Here is a 17,602-nt window from a genome sequence, read left to right on the forward strand (position 1 = left end):
GCACAGTTTGTTTGTGTGTGTATTCCTTTCCAGCAAAGAAAAATGCATCTGACGTTGGTCCTGGAATACCGCATGTAGAATGACCCATCAAACATCGCAATTCTTTCACTGAAGTGATCGGCGAGTCATACACAGCTTGTTGAGGTCAAGTCAAGACACTGACTATGCAGAAGGTTCAGTTCATCTTATATACAACGTATCGTGCTCTTTCTTAGCCACTAGTCCAAATAAATGGCAAAAACAAGTTTTGTTCAGATATGAGGATACTGTGCCTCAAGGGGATTAAAACGTTGATTGCTCTCTCTTTTTATGTAAAAAAGCCGATTTCTTCTTTTTTCCGAAAAAAATCTTGCACAGCATGCATACGAATTGATGACACTGTGCAATTTCCTGGTGCACAGTGTCTCTGTGGCAACTTTACCTGTGTCGGTTCAACACACGTGAAGCTTTGCGTGTCGAACTAGTTTAGCACTGCAAATCGGTTCACAAACTGTTGTTGAAGGGGCCTTCTAGCACTTTGCAAACCCTATATTTTGCGGACTGCGTTGAGTAGGGGATTAAAGGGACCGACAACTGATTTTTCTCGACCCAGCTTTTTACGGCGCGACAGGAAGCTTACCCTTCGTAGCGTTTGTAGCTGCAGTGGTTTGTCCTAAAAGCACGTAGTTATTTTATAAGCAGTATTTTTCGATCTGAAAGGCTCCAAACACGCATGAAAGCTTGCTCCAGCAACGCTGAGAATTGATAGCAATGCCGCTAGCCCTTGTGAAAACTGTCCTTGTTCTGTTTTCGCAGGAGTTACTGTAGCTATGCTTAACCAACTTTATTTTGAGCTTTCCAGCCATTTTTGAAAATAGCAAGCTGTTACAATGAGATGATGTGGCTTTATACACCTATTCGGTATTTGTACAGCGTTGTGCGCGCCTGCGACCAAGGTTGCCTGCGCCTGTGTCATGGATGGCTTTTTGCGGCATGGGTAAAGTGGCTAGAATGGGGAGGTGTGTTGAGCGCCGCACGTTTCCCTTGCCAGAGAGGGTCCCTCTGCGCGCCGATGCCGCCAGGGGCGCTGCTGCAGGGGGCGCGGGTACAGCCGCCGCTGTCGCAGATTGCCCGTTGGAAGGCTATTACAAGGAAACGCGGCGTGATTTTCTATCTTTTCACCATTTACGCGTTCTTTATTGTACACGAGTCATGCATTAGTGAGCTGTGGTGAAACTGCCCTATAAAACGAAGAGAACTGAACGCTGGTGCTTCGTTCCTGGTTGCTACGAAAACTCTGAAACCAAAGAACTGAATTGCGAAGAAATACAATGATAATGTTTGACACAATGTATGTTCGCCCTATCCCGGTAAATGGCGCCGTTTTCTTGTTGTTGTTCTTTTTCTCTGGCAACGCAGCTTAAAAAATGAAACCTCTAATACTATTAGAAAGGAATGATTTGCGCTTGTGCCTTGGACTTCTAATGTTCGTTGCAAACAACGTGCTAGATATGGAAGCGCGATTACCATGGTCGGTAATTAGATCAGAGACACCAACAGTTAAAACGTACATTTTTAAAGATATACAGTTCGCATCAGAGACAATCATTATACGTTTTCATTTAAAAACCTAGTTTATTCTTGAAGCACATTGGTCGTGAGTGAACACCCCTCAGATTCGCATTAGCGCTGCTAGAACTACTTAATGTAAAAATATAACATATTGGCTCTTCAACTAAGCTCAGTTAGATCCTTCGCACACAATGTCGTGATATTTTTTTTTTCTCCTAATGCTAAACAAATGCCATTTCTGTATTTAAATTACCAGTACACAATTACCTTGCTCACATGACAATTAGCAATACAACTCATTATGTCAATAAAAAAACCGCGACTTATGCATTGGTGGAGGGTAAGGTTAGGACAACGTCACTAGACTAGTTTGCTAACGTAGTCTAGTAACGTTGCGTTAGGCATCATCTCTCGCTCTTTTCAGTGGTCTTTTTTAATTCGACTTCTCAATCATACACCTAAGGCTAGCCGTGCTTCCTATTGGCTTGCAGAAATTAGCGCTCTTTTTTCTGTCTTCCTCTTATCATCCTATATATACACCTATATTAATTACAGAAATACTGACTGTTGTTTTAGCAAGCTCCCGTCAAATGAATCAACAGCAGTTATAGTTACAGATTATATTTCGGTATGTTCAGCACTTCCTATATACGGCAGCGAATTCAACACTCCTGAGCATGTTTCGTTATCTAATACTTGCAAACTTACAAAAAATTTGGTTGCTGAGGGTACTAGGGCCACCGCGGATTGTATCTAAATGAAATGGTGGATTCATGAGCCTCAGTATCTCTATGTGGAGCTCTGATTCATAATTTACCAGATACGGCTTATGCGACAGCTTTAAGGTATAGAAATGCTTGTTTGCAAAGTGACACTGGCAAATTATCACAGGATAAATTTAAAAACTTCGTACATGTAAGGTATTGCTGGAATAAACAGCGGTGTGTTTCTTACAGCAGATTACGCGTTCCAATTCCACGAGTGAATTTTTATTTATATAATGCTGGTCTCATGGCGACCCCGGCCGTTGTGCAAATTTTGCAATCAATTGAAACAACGGACCACTTCCTTTTATTCTGTCGCCGATATTAAAATTAGAAAAAAGATACCTCGTAGCTCCGCTTGACAAGATATGATTAACAATACGTTACTGTTTTTATATTCAGAGGGATGTCCGGTTATATAAATCAGATGAAAAGATCACCGCGATGATTTATTTTTCTTTCCCTTTTCTTTGTTCCAAATCCATTTTGTCTAAATGGATCCTTTGCATTACTTCACATCTAGATATTTACTACCGCGAGGGTTATCTCTTTCATAAATTCTATCTGACAGTATGACCTCTTGCTCATTTATCATTTTCATTTACTCGATGTTTTCTTTTTAATCTAGTTTTCTAGTTACCCTTGGTTTCATATGTCTTTTCCTAAATTATCCACATTGTGTGTAACGAATTTTTTTTTCGAGGAAGTAACACCAATCGACATTTGCTGGTTGGTGCGCACCCCATGTCACTCCGATATATTCTTTCTCGCGTGCATTCCTTTACGAAAATCAGTAAAAAAGGAGAGGAAGATGAGAAGCGTACGAACTTGAGCTTGTTGGTACACATTCATAGTAAAAAACAGATCGAAAACTACAAGGACGAGACAGCGCTAGTCCTGTTTCATCTGTCTCGCCTTCGTAGTTTTCGCGGTTTTTTACTAGGAGAGGAATATGTTACAGCGTGCCCTTTTTTACTGCACCCGCTGAAAGAGAAAAGGAAAAAGACGATTAACGCAGCAAACTGCTGCAAACTAATAGCGCGAGACAGGTTTGCCGTACATGAGCGGCGCTACGCGGCACGTCGTCTGCTCGACTCCCCGCGCCTCTGCGTACAGCGCCCCTTGCGGCATCGGCGCGATTTGGGGACCGGTTTTCGCGGCCGCTTTTCACACCTCCCCATTCTAGCCACCCTAGCATGGGATCATTAGGCCAAGCGAAAGCAGCGCCACTTTGTTGCATACAACTAAAGCAGGCCTACATGTACATTTTTATGGAGTAATATCTTTTAATATAAAGAAATGAACAATATTTCAGAACTAACAGAAAAGTCATCGAATGCATACACCAATCAATGGTCACGTGACCGGCTTCATCGGACCGTGTATGATTTTGCCGCCAGAGGCGCCGAAGGTCATTTTGCGCGAGTTTCAATGAAGAAGTAAAAAAAACGCCTGGTCTGCGCTGAAACCGCAGCACAGCCACAGCGAAAGCTGGAAGAGCGGCGTTTCTAGAGCCCGTTGTAAGCTGGCTCATTTGGGGCTACAATACAAGTACACTAGAAAGGTACCCACTACGCCATAAATCACAATTTCTGTGAAGTTGGGAAGCACCTACTAAGCCATTATTCTTCCTTCCGCGGAGAAGCGAGGCACCTGCTACACGTCTGTAAGGCATTATGTGCACTTTGTTGACGCGACGACTGAAGACGATGAAGAATTATTGCTCAGCCCTTTGTAATGGGTTGGAAGCTTTAAACGGCCCACCAGTTATGTATATTTGCATTGGGTGACGCCAGTAGCTATTTCCCTCTCCCGTCATGCTGTATAGCATACGTTGACGTGGGAGAGAGATTGGGGGGGACGAAGAACTTACTGAGACCCCAAGGAAACAGATCATGCGCTTATGGGCTTCCTTGGCAACCAATACAAGTGCACTTGAGAGGAACCCACTACGCTCTAAATCATTGTAATTTTACTGAGACCCCGATGAAATGGATCATGCGCTTATGGGCTTCCTTGGCAACGAATAGAAGTGCACATGCGAGAACCCACTACGCTATAAATCATTGTAATTTTACTGAGACCACGCTAGCGCATATGCTCTGGGAGTGCAAGGCAACGCACGCTAACCCCGATACTGCTTCGGCCAGGTGGGAGGCGGCCCTCCGCAGCTCCCTCCTGGCTGACCAGCTCTGGGCCGTCCAGCAGGCCCGCGGAGCAGCCGGCAGGCTTGGTCTGACGGTCCCGACGTGGGAGTCGCCCGCTGCGCGCTGACGCGCGCCTTGCAGGACCCAAATAAAGTTTTTCAACCAACCAACCAACCAACCAACCCGAGGAAATGGATCATGCGCTTATGGGCTTCATTGGCAACAAATACAAGTGCACCTGCGAGGAACCCACTACGCTATAAATAATTGTAATTTTTGAGAAGTAGGGCAGCAGGCACTGTGCCATTTTTCGTCATTATACGGAGAGCAGTGGTACCTGCTAAACGCATGTAAGACATTATGCGCACTTTGTTGATGCTGTGCTTGATGACGATGAATAATTATGGCAGATACCTTTGTAATGGGTTGGAAGCATTCAACAACCTACTCGTTGCGCAATTCACATTGTGTGACGCCTGGTTACAGAATTCGCTTTGTGCGACGCTTGGTGCTTATTTTAGTCTTCTACGACGCTATATTGCATATGCTAATGAGGTTCCTTCCCGACATGAAGCCTGTAGAGGACCTTTTTGCAAGGCAGTTTCAAGCACCGGCATGGCTCAGAGGTTGAATACTGGGCTCCCACGCAGAGGGCCCAGGTTCAAACCTCGTTCCAACCTGGAAGTCTTTTCTTATTTCTTTTTTTTTCTTATTTCGAGCGATACTGGTTACGGACACCGGCGGCGCCGGCGGCGGATAACTACGGCACCAAAAACGGCCGGTGAAATGATCTCATAACAGCTTTCGCTGTAAAAATTCGGCAGATCCCAAGTACCTTGGGAATCGTTGCTATGCGAAGGATGCGCGGGATTGTGACTGTGGCGTAATTTTTCGCATTGAGCGAAACGTCACGGAATGGCGCTATAGAAATGTGGAAGTGCTATACACACCTTCATATTTCGCAGAGTTTCATATGTATTATATAACCAGTTGTTTACAGTTGCGTAACGATGCCAAGAGCAACATGGGTGTTGCCAGCACCAGACGCGGTAAGCTGATATGTAGTGCTTATATTCAATACTGGGTAGCGCGAATCCGAACAAGACAAAGAAGGAACACAGATGCGCAGGACAGGCGCTACTCGCAACTAAGCGACTAAGCCTCATTCAGGAAAGTTTCGCTAGATATATACACAGCCGAGTGGCACGCGCAGGCGCACTGCACGTACCCTACAATCACAGTTGCAGTTTTTACCGTTGTTATGCTGTCCGTTATCACGGAGAAAGCACGCACACACGCACGGAGAACGGACGAACGCACGCACGCACGCACGAACCGCTGTGCATGTGTGGAAGGGTTCCTAGACAGTTCTTGAACAAGGTCTTCATCACCGTGATCAGTGAGCCCCAGCAGATGGACCGGACTTGTTATTCGGATCCGTTCGTGATCGCGGCTGCAAAGGGTCAAAGTGCAGTTAAGTGGGAGTACAGCTGGTGGGAATCCTGGATGCCTCCTATGATGAAATTATCCATGACGCCTCCTGTCCTGGACGTGACTGCCATGTCTTTTGATGCCCTGTCCACATCGAAGCCGTCTTTCACGCAGTTAAGGACCAGGCGTTGTTCTGTCTTGATAAATCAATGTTGAAGTCACCGGTAATGATGAGAGGCCTGATTCTCTCGGCAGATTTATTTTAGGAAGCATTGATACTAGTTTTTGCGTAATCCACGCGGTCCACGTTGCGGACCACGTGGACGAGTGGATACTAGTTTAGCGTCCTCCAGGGCTGTTCTGCCTTCAGTTTCCTCACTTTCCTTGCGTCCGCTGCGGTGGTGTAGCGGTTCCGGTGCTCGGCTACTGACCCGAAGGTCGCGGGTTCGATCCTGGCCGCGGCGGTCGAAATTCGATGGAGGCAGAATGCTAGATGCCCGCGTACTGTGTGATTTCGGTACATGTTAAAGAATACCAGCTGGTCAAAATTTCCAGAGCCATTCGCTACGACATCTCTCATAATCATATCGTGGTTTGGGGGCATAAAACCCAACAATTATAATTATTATCACTTTCCTTGCGTGTAAATGTGTGTGTGTTCGCGGTTACTCTGTGAGTCGAGACTATGTAACACATGTGGCACATACTCGCAAAACATGAACTCTGGTATGCGGGTATGTGCCACACGTGACTGTGAGAAAGGGTTTCATGACGTACGCGACAGGTATTTTGCGTTATTCATATAATGACCAGTGGATCGTGTTCGCGATACACTGATCCCCTGCTATGCCAATTTTGGTGTATTACAAGTTATGGACACGACCTGGAGAGAGCCCAGACGTAGGCGGCTAGATAGATAGATAGATAGATAGATATATATATATATAGATAGATAGATAGATAGATAGATAGATAGATAGATAGATAGATAGATAGATAGATAGATAGAAAGGGCCAATGTGCCTGAGGTTCGCTAAGAAATGCTTCGCATTTAAAAAAGATGATGAAAGATTTGAGAAGGGATCAGAAGCTGCAAGCCACAAGAACTCGTCGGGTCCTGGTCTCGAAGGCCAGCGACTGCCTGCCGACTGCACGGGCTTGGCTGGCTGCTCCTGTAGCTGGCGCTTGTCCGTTGTTCTTTGATGTGGGCCCATTCCAGACATGGACCTACTGTTGGCTGTCCGAAACTTCTTCATGCCATGTCTGTACTGCTGCCTGCTCCTGTCAGTCCATGCCCCGACTCCTGTCTACCGTCAGCGTGAGGCACGACCCAGAATCTCATTAACATATTGACAGACACCGACTCCCACTCGGTGAAGCATTACAAACATTACGTAGCACTGTGACGGGCTACCTAATTCGGCTGAACTTTAGTGGTTGCACGTTTTTACTGAGAACGTCAAATGCTATACCTTCCATGTCATTCTTTGTTGTGTAAAAATATATCACTCCAGCTACAGATGGCCTTATTCCTCTTGGCAAGGAACATTTAAGTTGCTGTGATCTCACAAACCTTCCCTCACAAGCTGCAAACTCTATTTTTATCGTGGTATCTGTTAGCGTTAATGTAAAGAATACCGCAAACAAAACAGAACGTCTCTTAAGAAAACTTTTGTAGTAGTAAAATGATTAGGGGCAATTTTTTTACCGAATTATGGATGAGCGCTTGGTGATGTCAGTTCCGTCAGATATGCTTCTGCTGAGCACTACTACCCATTGACATGGCCAGCAGTGATGTTCCGATTTCTTTCCATCATACTAATTTTTTAGTTAATTAGAATCCTAATTATTTTCATATTGATGTTTACACCTGCACCTATGACCAGTCACATGACCGATGTTCACAGCTGACTACAACCCATACCTTCCGCAACGCTGAATTCAAGTCTGCTCGCACTAAAATGCTCTACAAAATAAGCCGATGTCCTGTTCCTGCGCATCTGACAGAATGGTTCAGTGTTGCGACTGCATTCATGTGAATGAAAAACTGAGCAGTGAACAACTGAACCAAAGCAGTTCCTCTTCAGCCAAAGAGACTATTTTGCGACTAACTTGGTTGTGCGACTGATACCAGTTGCAGGTGTGAATGAGCCTTTAGTCAACACTGCTGACAAATAATTGGCGCGGGGCTTGAATGATGTTAAAAAGGCAACTCTAAGATTTATATCCAAACCAGAATCATATCCAAACCAGAATGCACAATAATGCCAAAATGAAAGCCTCCGAGATCAAGAGGCGTCTTGGTTTACCTCTAAGGGAAGGCTGCATGCACCATGGCATGGTCTTTCCCTCGTTGGCGCGCTGCTCTGACACGAGCGACACATAGAGGAAGCGTTGCTCAGTTGTCGGCTGTGCGCTGATGGCATAATCACTAGTGTCTTGTTGCATTGAGGAAGTGGGCGTAGTCATGACAAAGAGCTATGCCTAGCCCACTTCGCTGCATAGAAGCATGGGAAGACAGAGCGAGAAAACGAAACCAGCCGAAGCGTGTTGTTCTATACCTTGTAACTTGCTTATTAGAAGACTTATTCAAGAAGTTCTTGTGGCAGCATGTTCACATCGTACAAGCGCACCGTTATCTCTCCATCAGAAATTATGGACCACGAGGTTGTTTACTGGCCCTTTAAGAAACACGAAAGCATGAACTCATCTAACCCAATAGAAAATAAACAAGATTACGGTAGCCAACATTAAAGGTACAATATGGAAAGAATCGAACGTGTTCTAAATAACAGAAGCCTAAAAGCAGTGAAATGAAAATTGGGCAGAGGTAAAGACCAGGTGTATGCACTAAGAGAAAAGCAAGACAATTTCACTACCAATATGTAGAGGATATTCAAAGTAGCCACAGTGTTCTAGAAAGATCTGCAGAGTTGCCAGGACAACCAGGAAAATAATGATATTAATAATAGTAGCAGTAGCCCAGAGGAACCTCAGCAGTCACGACAAAGAAAGCAAATAAAACTTCATATTGGAGAATTGGTATCTGTTAATGTTAAAACTGCTTTTGGTGCAAAATACACACACCTGAAGAGAAGATTTTGGCCGGAAGCAAAGACACGACAGCAAGAGAATTGATGAAAGCTTTCTACATCAGAGCACAAGACAGCTTCCGTGTTAGCGATTTGTCAGTAGTATTATACAAGGCCAAGAAAAAGTTATTGAGCGTGTGTTGTTATATCACCCCTCATGTTCAAATGGATGTTTGTTGTGTACCGTCTAAGAAAAAATCGAGTATTTGGGGCGTACTTCTGCCTCACAACAGTAATCATCATCTGGCTTGCTCGCGTTTCCTTTCTTGAAAACACGGCTCCCGTCACTAACCTGTCAAGGAGGCTTTGTCACGCTGGTAATGCGCGCGCCGTTCATGACCTGGAAGTACCGGGACGGCGGTGATAAGTTGAGGAAAGTACGCAAGGTGGATGAAGATTTTCTCCCCAAATACTCTATTTTTTCTTAGAGTGCAGGCGTGGATTTATGGTATATATGTGTGTGCTTTCCGGGAATTAAAGCAGCTGTGAGTCGGTGCCCTGTCGCGTCGTTTTCTCTTGTGAAGTGTATGTGTGTGTGTGTGTGTAAAGCAGCTTTACCATGAAGGAAAGAAAACGTTACAGGGAATGTAGTGAGGCAAAGAAGCTGGTTATGGTCAAGGGTGTTATCGTAGAGCGATGCCATTAATTTTCTTATACCATTCGCTGCCATCAACCGTGTGCCATTGGTCAAAAAGTGTGCGCCAGAAAATTTTTAGTAGTGCCAGACGGCTAATTGCAGGGAAGGCGTAAGAAAATAATAAAAGTAATGGCATCGCTCCACCATAACACCCCAGATAACAGCAGATCTGGTGAAAGACGGGGGCACACTGTTCTTGAACAACCGGCCAGTTTGTACATGTAATGCCTCTTTACTGTGTGTGCAATGAAATCTTAGAATGTGAACATCACCCTAATCAATTGTGTATAACATTATAATACAAATAATGTAATATATATATATATATATATATATATATATATATATATATATATATATTGTTAAATATTATAATATAAATAATATAAATAGTAATATAAACATTAAATTCCGCGCTATGCAGAATTAATTGGTAGATTTCTGTTTCTACTGTTCAGAGCTTCTATTCTTTGTTGTCTACTCAGGTGCCCAATGACTGGAGGGCAGGTCGGTTGGTGCCAATTTTATACAGGGCTATCGTTTATCTGTAGAAAATTATCGACCGATATCTTTAACTTCGTCCTGCTGTAAACTCATCGAGCATATCATCGCCAACCACATGACAAAATTTTTAATCAGAAATTCAGTGTTAACGAACTGCCAGCATGGCTTGAGGAAAGGCTACTCCAATACGACACAGCTGTTAACTGTAATTCATAGTTTTGCAAGAACACTGGATAATAATGGTCAAATCGACGCTCTTTTTTTAGACTTTAGCAAGGTGTTCGACAGAGTTGTTCACTGTAAACTTATTCAAAAACTCAGAGATTACAATCTTCCTATTATTATAGTATCTTGGATAGCAGCTTATCTTTCGGATCGCGTGCAGTTTGTTGCTATTGAGGGCAACGACTCGAGCTGTCTTCCAGTGACATCCGGAGTACCCCAGGGTAGCTTCCTGGGGCCATTGTTGTTTTTGATCTACATAAATCAGATTGTCAACGTTGTTACACCTGGTACAGAAATCATATTGTTTGCAGACGATTGCGCTTTATATCAGGAAATAACTAGAGTGCATGACCAAACCGACCTCGAGATAAGTTTGCACAACATACAAGCGTGGTGTGACAGATCAGGCATGGCTTTAAACAAAGACAAAACAGTCTGTCTTCGTATCACAAGAAAAACAAATCCCTTTAAAATATACCTACACACTGGCCGCCTCAGCGCTAAAAGAATTTGAAAATTATAAATATCTAGGTGTAGCATTCTCAAAGAACCTTTCGTGAAATTTACCTATTAGTAACATATGTTCCTCAGCTTTCCGTAAACTTTGTTTCCTGAAACACAAGCTTAAAAATTCACCAGCCCACATTAAGCAACTGAGTTACATCACTTTCATTAGACCGAAGTTAGAGTATGCTTGTATTACATAGGATCCCTACACTAAACAGAACATTAAAATAATACTGAGAATGCAGAAAAAAGCTATTCGCTTCAGTTACTTAAGTTCAAGCACACCAATTCCCCCACACAGCTGAAGATAGAAAATGACATCCCCCTCCTCGAAACACGTAGGCAAGTTTTGCGACTCAATTTCCTACAATCACTCATTAAAGGTGAATTATCCATCGACCCCGTATTATATATAACACCTCTGTCCACAAGGCCTACACGTCACGATCACACACATGCATTAACCCCTCATTTTGCTAGGACAGATATTTACAAATACTCATTTTTTCCCAGGACAGTGTCGGAGTGGAATTCTAGGCATGCAATGAATGACCCTTTTTAAGTTACCAAAATACTCGCGTTATGTGTTGTGTTTTGATTTTGTATGTTCTGCTTTTTATTATTATTAATTCTGCTGTAATTGCAGTACTGCATTTCTTTTATGTACGCAGTCTGAGTGGCTTTACTATGTTGAATGTTAAAATTTTCTCATTCCTTGTACTCACTGTATTGATATTTTGGTATTGTATTTCTTTTTTTGTGTGTGTACAATGAGCGCCCTTCCTGCATGGACCGAATTCTGGTCTGCAGTATGTTATAAAATAAAATAAAATAAATATTTTTTACTTATAAACTTTGCTGAGCAATGTCTTGTATCAATGTAATATTTTTTTCGTTTCCTGTGCAATTATGTACCTATTCTGCTCGTTCAGTTGATGTCTACAGTGTTTCTTCTCATTTTGTAATTTGTATGCAACCATGCGCAGGGGGTCCTGGTATGGTTTCGTGACCTAGGGACCCTCTTCTGTATATCCCTTTTTCTTGTAATCATGCTTTGCAAAATAAATGAATGAAAAGAGGCATCAAGAACTTCAAAATACGTGTCAATCAGCTTACTCCTAATTGCCTACTAGGTATTTACGAAGGCACTTGCTAATAGAATTAGGACCACCTTAGAATTGAATCAACCATTGGGTAAGCAGGATTTCATTCAAGCTACTCTACAGTACAACATATTCGCACTGTCAAAGACGTTTTGGAGAAATGCATGGAATATAACCAACTCCTATATATAACCTTCACAAATTATGAGAACGCATTTGAATCTGTTGAAACCTCAGCAGTCATGCAGGCATTGCAGAATTTGTGTGTAGACAAACGGTATACAAAGATACTGTTAAGTTATACCTTGCTGAACCGTATGAGTGAGAATAAGGCAGCCCACATGAAGGTTTGGTGTGTTGAAACAAAACCATGAAACAGAAACTGCATATTTCAGAATCAGGGTCTGGATTTCAGCCACTCTGAAGATCTCTCGAATACCGCCATCAAATCCCTAAAAAAATACCCATGTATGGCATTTTGTTCAAACTTAAATGGCGCATACCACAATGAAGCACCAAGTAGGCGATCACACGTACGCAGCATATCATTTAACTGCATACAAAATAAACTGTCATTGCATGGATGTTATCAAAGCTTTTCAAAAATAGTTTCAATAAACTTTAGGCAAACTGACATCTGTGGTGACTTGTGCATGCCATCAGAAAGAGCGCAATTTTTTCTAATAATATTACTTTTTATCAAGTGGCGCCGTACCTAAAGTTATCAGTCTCATCGGTGGGCAATTTCCAGCTACTTCTTTTTCGCAATTCAGAACATGTTTTGGTTGGAGCTAAGACAAACAAGAGCCTTCTTTTTTAAATGATTCCTGCCGCTCCCTTTCCATTACAGTACCTATAGGAGGTTTTCACAGAGCTCAGCCTGCCAGGCGGCGCCAGCGAGTGCCTACATCTGGCCACCGTAGCCTTGGTAATTTAGCCTTCCGGCGTGCAAGTTTGATGTCATGAGAAAAGATATCAAAACAACACATGCAGCCAACCGCCTTGGTTGCAGACCTACAATGAGGACCGTGTGTGCGATAACGGCTACGGCGGCTGCCGCCCTAGTGCTCCTTGCAGATCACGTCATGCGAATACCTTTTATTGCATCAAAATGTCCATACAACAAAGTTTAAATCATTAGACCACATACTACGCAACTGCTGTTAGAAGGAAAAGCAGTCTATGAGGCGAAACATGTGGTATTGTGCAACAAAGAGGTGAACAAATATCACATGGCAACGTTCGCTGGACGAGTTATCCAAATGACGCCAGCCGGCCAAGACCTGCAGGAGCCAGGAATCACAGAAACTGAGAAGTTATTGCAGCAACGAGTTTGCAGTTGCAAAGTGGGGTTAATACAAGGTTTAGAGACTGCAATGTAAATGTTTAATGCGCAAAAGTCTATGGCAAGTTTTCTAGCAGTTTGGGTACCAAAACTATTTCTATAATGCAAAAGGTGTGGCACTTTCCCAACGAAAATACCTAAGACATCGTAGAAAACAAAGGGATTTGGGACGGGTTAACTTGAACCGAAATGAGCTTGGGTGCATTAACCTGACTTTGGGGGTGAAATGGAGGTGAGAAACGTATGGGCAACCTTGGAATCGAAAAGCATCATTAGCTGGTCAGCGTTAATGGGTGAATGTCTCGGTGAGTGCTTTCTGCTACTCAACAAACATCGCAGGCTCGGTCGAGGCAGAGATCTTCCTTGCGGAACTGCTGGCTGCACGCGCGTGTTGTGGCCAATAGCTGTTTACGATATCTAAGATTTGCAATCGCAGCTTCACGCACCTTTTCACCCTGTGGACATGGCTGATACCAGGCTCCATAGCATATGTCCTGCATTGAGCACTGGCCTACCATATAAGACGCCTTGAAAAACAGTGGCTACATAATGTGGTGCTTTCCTTCAGGTGCTGTCGAGTGCACAGTCAAAGCAGAAAAACTCCACCGCTCACTCAGAATTACAGTGCAAGTGGCATTCTAAAGTGTCGTTTTCAGTTCGCTCAAGCGCTCGCGAAGCAGAATAAGCTGCCGCTGCGACCATGTGATCCTGCCTAACACATCACGTCAATGGTGCCGTCGACTATTCCGGTGGTGGGCCTTACGTCCAATACCAAGTTCAGGGTTGACCACGAGAGCACGCGGATATGGGCGGCGAGAAGATAGATGCAAAAAATTAGACAGATGGGCCACCAGACAGAGAGATAACTAGATAATGGTCAAAGTGCCTTTCTTTCACTAATAAATGTTCCACGTTTAAAATTTTACAGCAAGACTATCCATGTGATCTTCAAAAAGAGCTAATACATGTTCATTGAGAATGGCAGTGCTGCAGATTCTGAATCCAGCACAGCAGCGACCTTTAGCTGTGGCAGCTTCTCAGGCTGTGTGCTGCGCAAAATGAAAACGCTGCTGGTATTCCTAAAAACAAGAGGACCCAACGAAACACAAAGACCAACTTCATAGAGCATATGTGTTTGTGTGAAACTGTAGGCATTTTTGTGTATGTGGCTATAGCGTGCACCACAGTAACCACCCGACACCTGGAGTAGCAAGCCAGGCAGTAAACCAGAGCACCATCCCACGGGATTATGACGTCAATCTGTTTCTACGTATCATATAGAGGAGATCATTTTAAATCCGTTGTGTTAAAGGCACGCTGAAAGCACTGACAATTCTGTACGCTCGCACAAGTTCGGTGAGTCCTTACGGTCACAGGTTCCCTAAACCATGTTGTCTATTAGGCCGCCTAAAATATTGCAATACAGTCGAACCCCTCAATAACGAAATCGCCGGAGAAGCGAGCTTTGTTCACTTGCATGAGAATGTCGTCACGGAAATGGAACAATATGCACACTAATTACTTCGCACAAGCAAATTTACTTGAAGACGTCGCTTATCCGGCTCTGTTTCACGTTGCTTTGAAGGAGTTGCTTTGAAGGAGACGGCTGAAGCCTCACAGTTTAGTAAGATGATTAGGACCTTTATGGATCACACCCGCTCTGGGGGATTGGCCAAGAAACGAATAATTTATAGGTAAAAGTGGTCACATGTGAAAAAGAATTCTAGAAGGTTAGAATATATGATTAATGCTAATTTAAAAATTCAGAATCAAAATCGCCCTATTCATGATTCAGTTAAGAATTTTTGTACAGCGGAACAGACATCCTGGTGGCAATGACCTAATGAGGAGGCTCCGAAGAATAGAATATTAGAAGCAATGAAATCCAATCTAATACTGTTAAACTCTGCTTTGAGAGTGTTTTTCCTCGGTAAACTGAAGCGGTTACATGATAAGAAATAATGTTCAATTGTTTCGTCCTGGTTACAAAACGAACAAAGAGGGGAAGGAGCCAGACCAGATCTATGGATATGAAAGTTTAATTTAGCAACGCGACATCGTAATTTAGTAAAAATAACTTCATATTTTCTTGTTAAAGAGAAATTCCTACGCCAAGGGAACAAGAGGTGTCGATATTCGTTTAGATGAGTTATTAATGTTTTACCGGAATCTTGAATTATGGCCCGCCTTCTAAATCTGTCAAGAATTATGAGTGCTGATGTGGGGATAACAATAGTATCGGACCACTGATAGCGGCTTTCGCCACAGTGTCCACCATTTCGTTCATTTTTATCCCTTTGTGGCCTGGTACCCAGACTAATCTGATTAAGGTTACGTGGGAGGGAACAAGAAAATGAAAAGTACGTGGTAATTGAGAATCACTATGTGCAGCGAGTGCTGAACACAAAGATAACGAATCTGTAGCTATGACCACTCTTGAGGTTGATGGGCTCAGCTTTCGTAAAGCCATAATCACCGCTAGAAATTCCGCCGAGAACACTGATAAGAAATCAGGAAGTCTTAATGAAAATGACCACTTGAATGTCTCGGAGAAAATACCAATGCCAGATTTTTCTTCGGATCCCCACAAAGCCCGCCTAGAGAAATGGCCATAGAAAAAATCGGATATCTCGTTTATTTGCTCTTGGGATGCAAGTGAACATATTTAGAACAAGTTGCAGTGATAAAGATGTCACATATCAAAAATACAGTTCGTATCATACTTGATACAGTGGGCTTTTCTCAAAAGATATTGATGGCGCGCCAGTGTCATGCTTCACCACCTATGATAACAAAAAAAAAACAATTTCCCTGTTGAGGCAAAGTTTGATGCCACATTTTGAACAAATTATGGAACTGAACTTATTCTCACTTGCCGCACAGTTCCTGCAGCGCAGCCACTGGTTCGTTACCAGTGGCAAATGCCCAACACCATCCTTCCTGACGTCCTCATTGGGCTTTCTTAGTGGAACTCTTTTTTTAGGAGCAGGTGATGGCAAGCTAAATGGGCGTCCCTTTTTTGTCTTTTCAAATAGCATCAGGCACTCTGACAGCGCAGCGATAAACATACGCCTTTTCATTGGCTTGGAGCGCAGTTGGGCAGATTGGCGCCTGTGCAGATTCCATGCATTTGCTGCACAGATGAAAATGCTATGGTACATTTGAGTGCTGTAGAGATTTGTTTGTTGAACTAGCATCTCTAACATGCCGTTCGTGAGCAGCTCCCGAAACAACTCCAGGGGTCTCTGTCATCCGGCTCACTAAAAGTCCCGGAGAAGTCTGGGTGCCAAACCCTAGCAAATCCTTTTCCCAGTCCCTTCCAGAAGTTGAGTAGGATGATGCACTGCTGCAGAAGAAATCCGGCTCATCTTCATCAGATGCAGCGTCGTTAGCAGCGGTCCATTCTTCTTCATCGCTGTCTGAAAGGCCACTGAAGTCACTTACGTCGTCGCCAACCTCATTTCATTTCTAACATTTCCAACTAAGAGCAAGAAGGACGTAGAGTCCGAAGCTACCGCACATTCCAAAAAATTATACCTAGTGATCAGATAATGTATGAGGATAAACAGTTCACGGAAGGTTTAGGAAAACATACGCCATAATTACCTTTTCTACTGTAGAACGTTCGAGCTGGAATACCATCGCGTGCGGTGCTGGACGCGGCCATCTTCGAATGAGACCTAGCGGCGCTCTGGTGGCAAAAATTAGAAGCACGATGATTCAAAAACACTCTTCGACGTTCCCTACGCGCCACCAACGAGCTTTCGTGCTGTCAGTTTCAGTTTGTAGCAGCGGGCCTAGCTTCAAACCTGGCGTATCAAATATGATACGCTGGGCGCTGTGGGACCGCTACAAATTCCGCCGAGAACACTGATAAGAAATCAGGAAGTCTTAATAAAAATGACCACTTGAATGTCTCGGAGAAAATACCAATGCCAGATTTTTCATCGGATTGTGAGGCATCGGTAGCTATAATATTTGTTGTATTAATCCCCTCTGAATGTTTTTGTAGTAGTCCGTTTAATATCTGATAAGGCGCATTTTTGGCATGATTTGGATATGTATCGTCAAAAATCGTTTTAAGGTTCTGCCTTTCCTTCTCAATGGAAGGAACTTAACTGAGTTTAACATCTAATCGTCCAATAAGTGCTTGTGCGTAACCCACCTGTGGTGTATGAAACCGAGGCCAGTAAGATTGAAAAATAACGCTGGTTTGCCGCGCTTCCCGGAAAGGTTTGTTTTGTGTTACTTGCATGGTTAGGATTTCCTTTTCATTCTTCCAAGCTGGACACAATC

At 43.4% G+C, this 17,602-nt stretch overlaps 1 long non-coding RNA gene across 1 annotated transcript; it reads right to left on the reverse strand.

Moving 5' to 3' along the window:
• Window positions 1-15,923: 15,923 nt before the first annotated feature.
• On the reverse strand, window positions 15,924-16,998 carry LOC125759771 (uncharacterized). The gene is made up of 2 exons (XR_007417406.1): window positions 16,913-16,998; window positions 15,924-16,762 (listed from the first exon to the last, which is right to left on the reverse strand). It is a non-coding gene; the product is annotated as an uncharacterized LOC125759771 (long non-coding RNA).
• Between the last annotated feature and the right edge of the window lie 604 nt (window positions 16,999-17,602).

This window comes from Rhipicephalus sanguineus, chromosome 9 (assembly GCF_013339695.2).
Source record: "Rhipicephalus sanguineus isolate Rsan-2018 chromosome 9, BIME_Rsan_1.4, whole genome shotgun sequence".
NCBI lineage: Eukaryota > Metazoa > Arthropoda > Arachnida > Ixodida > Ixodidae > Rhipicephalus > Rhipicephalus sanguineus.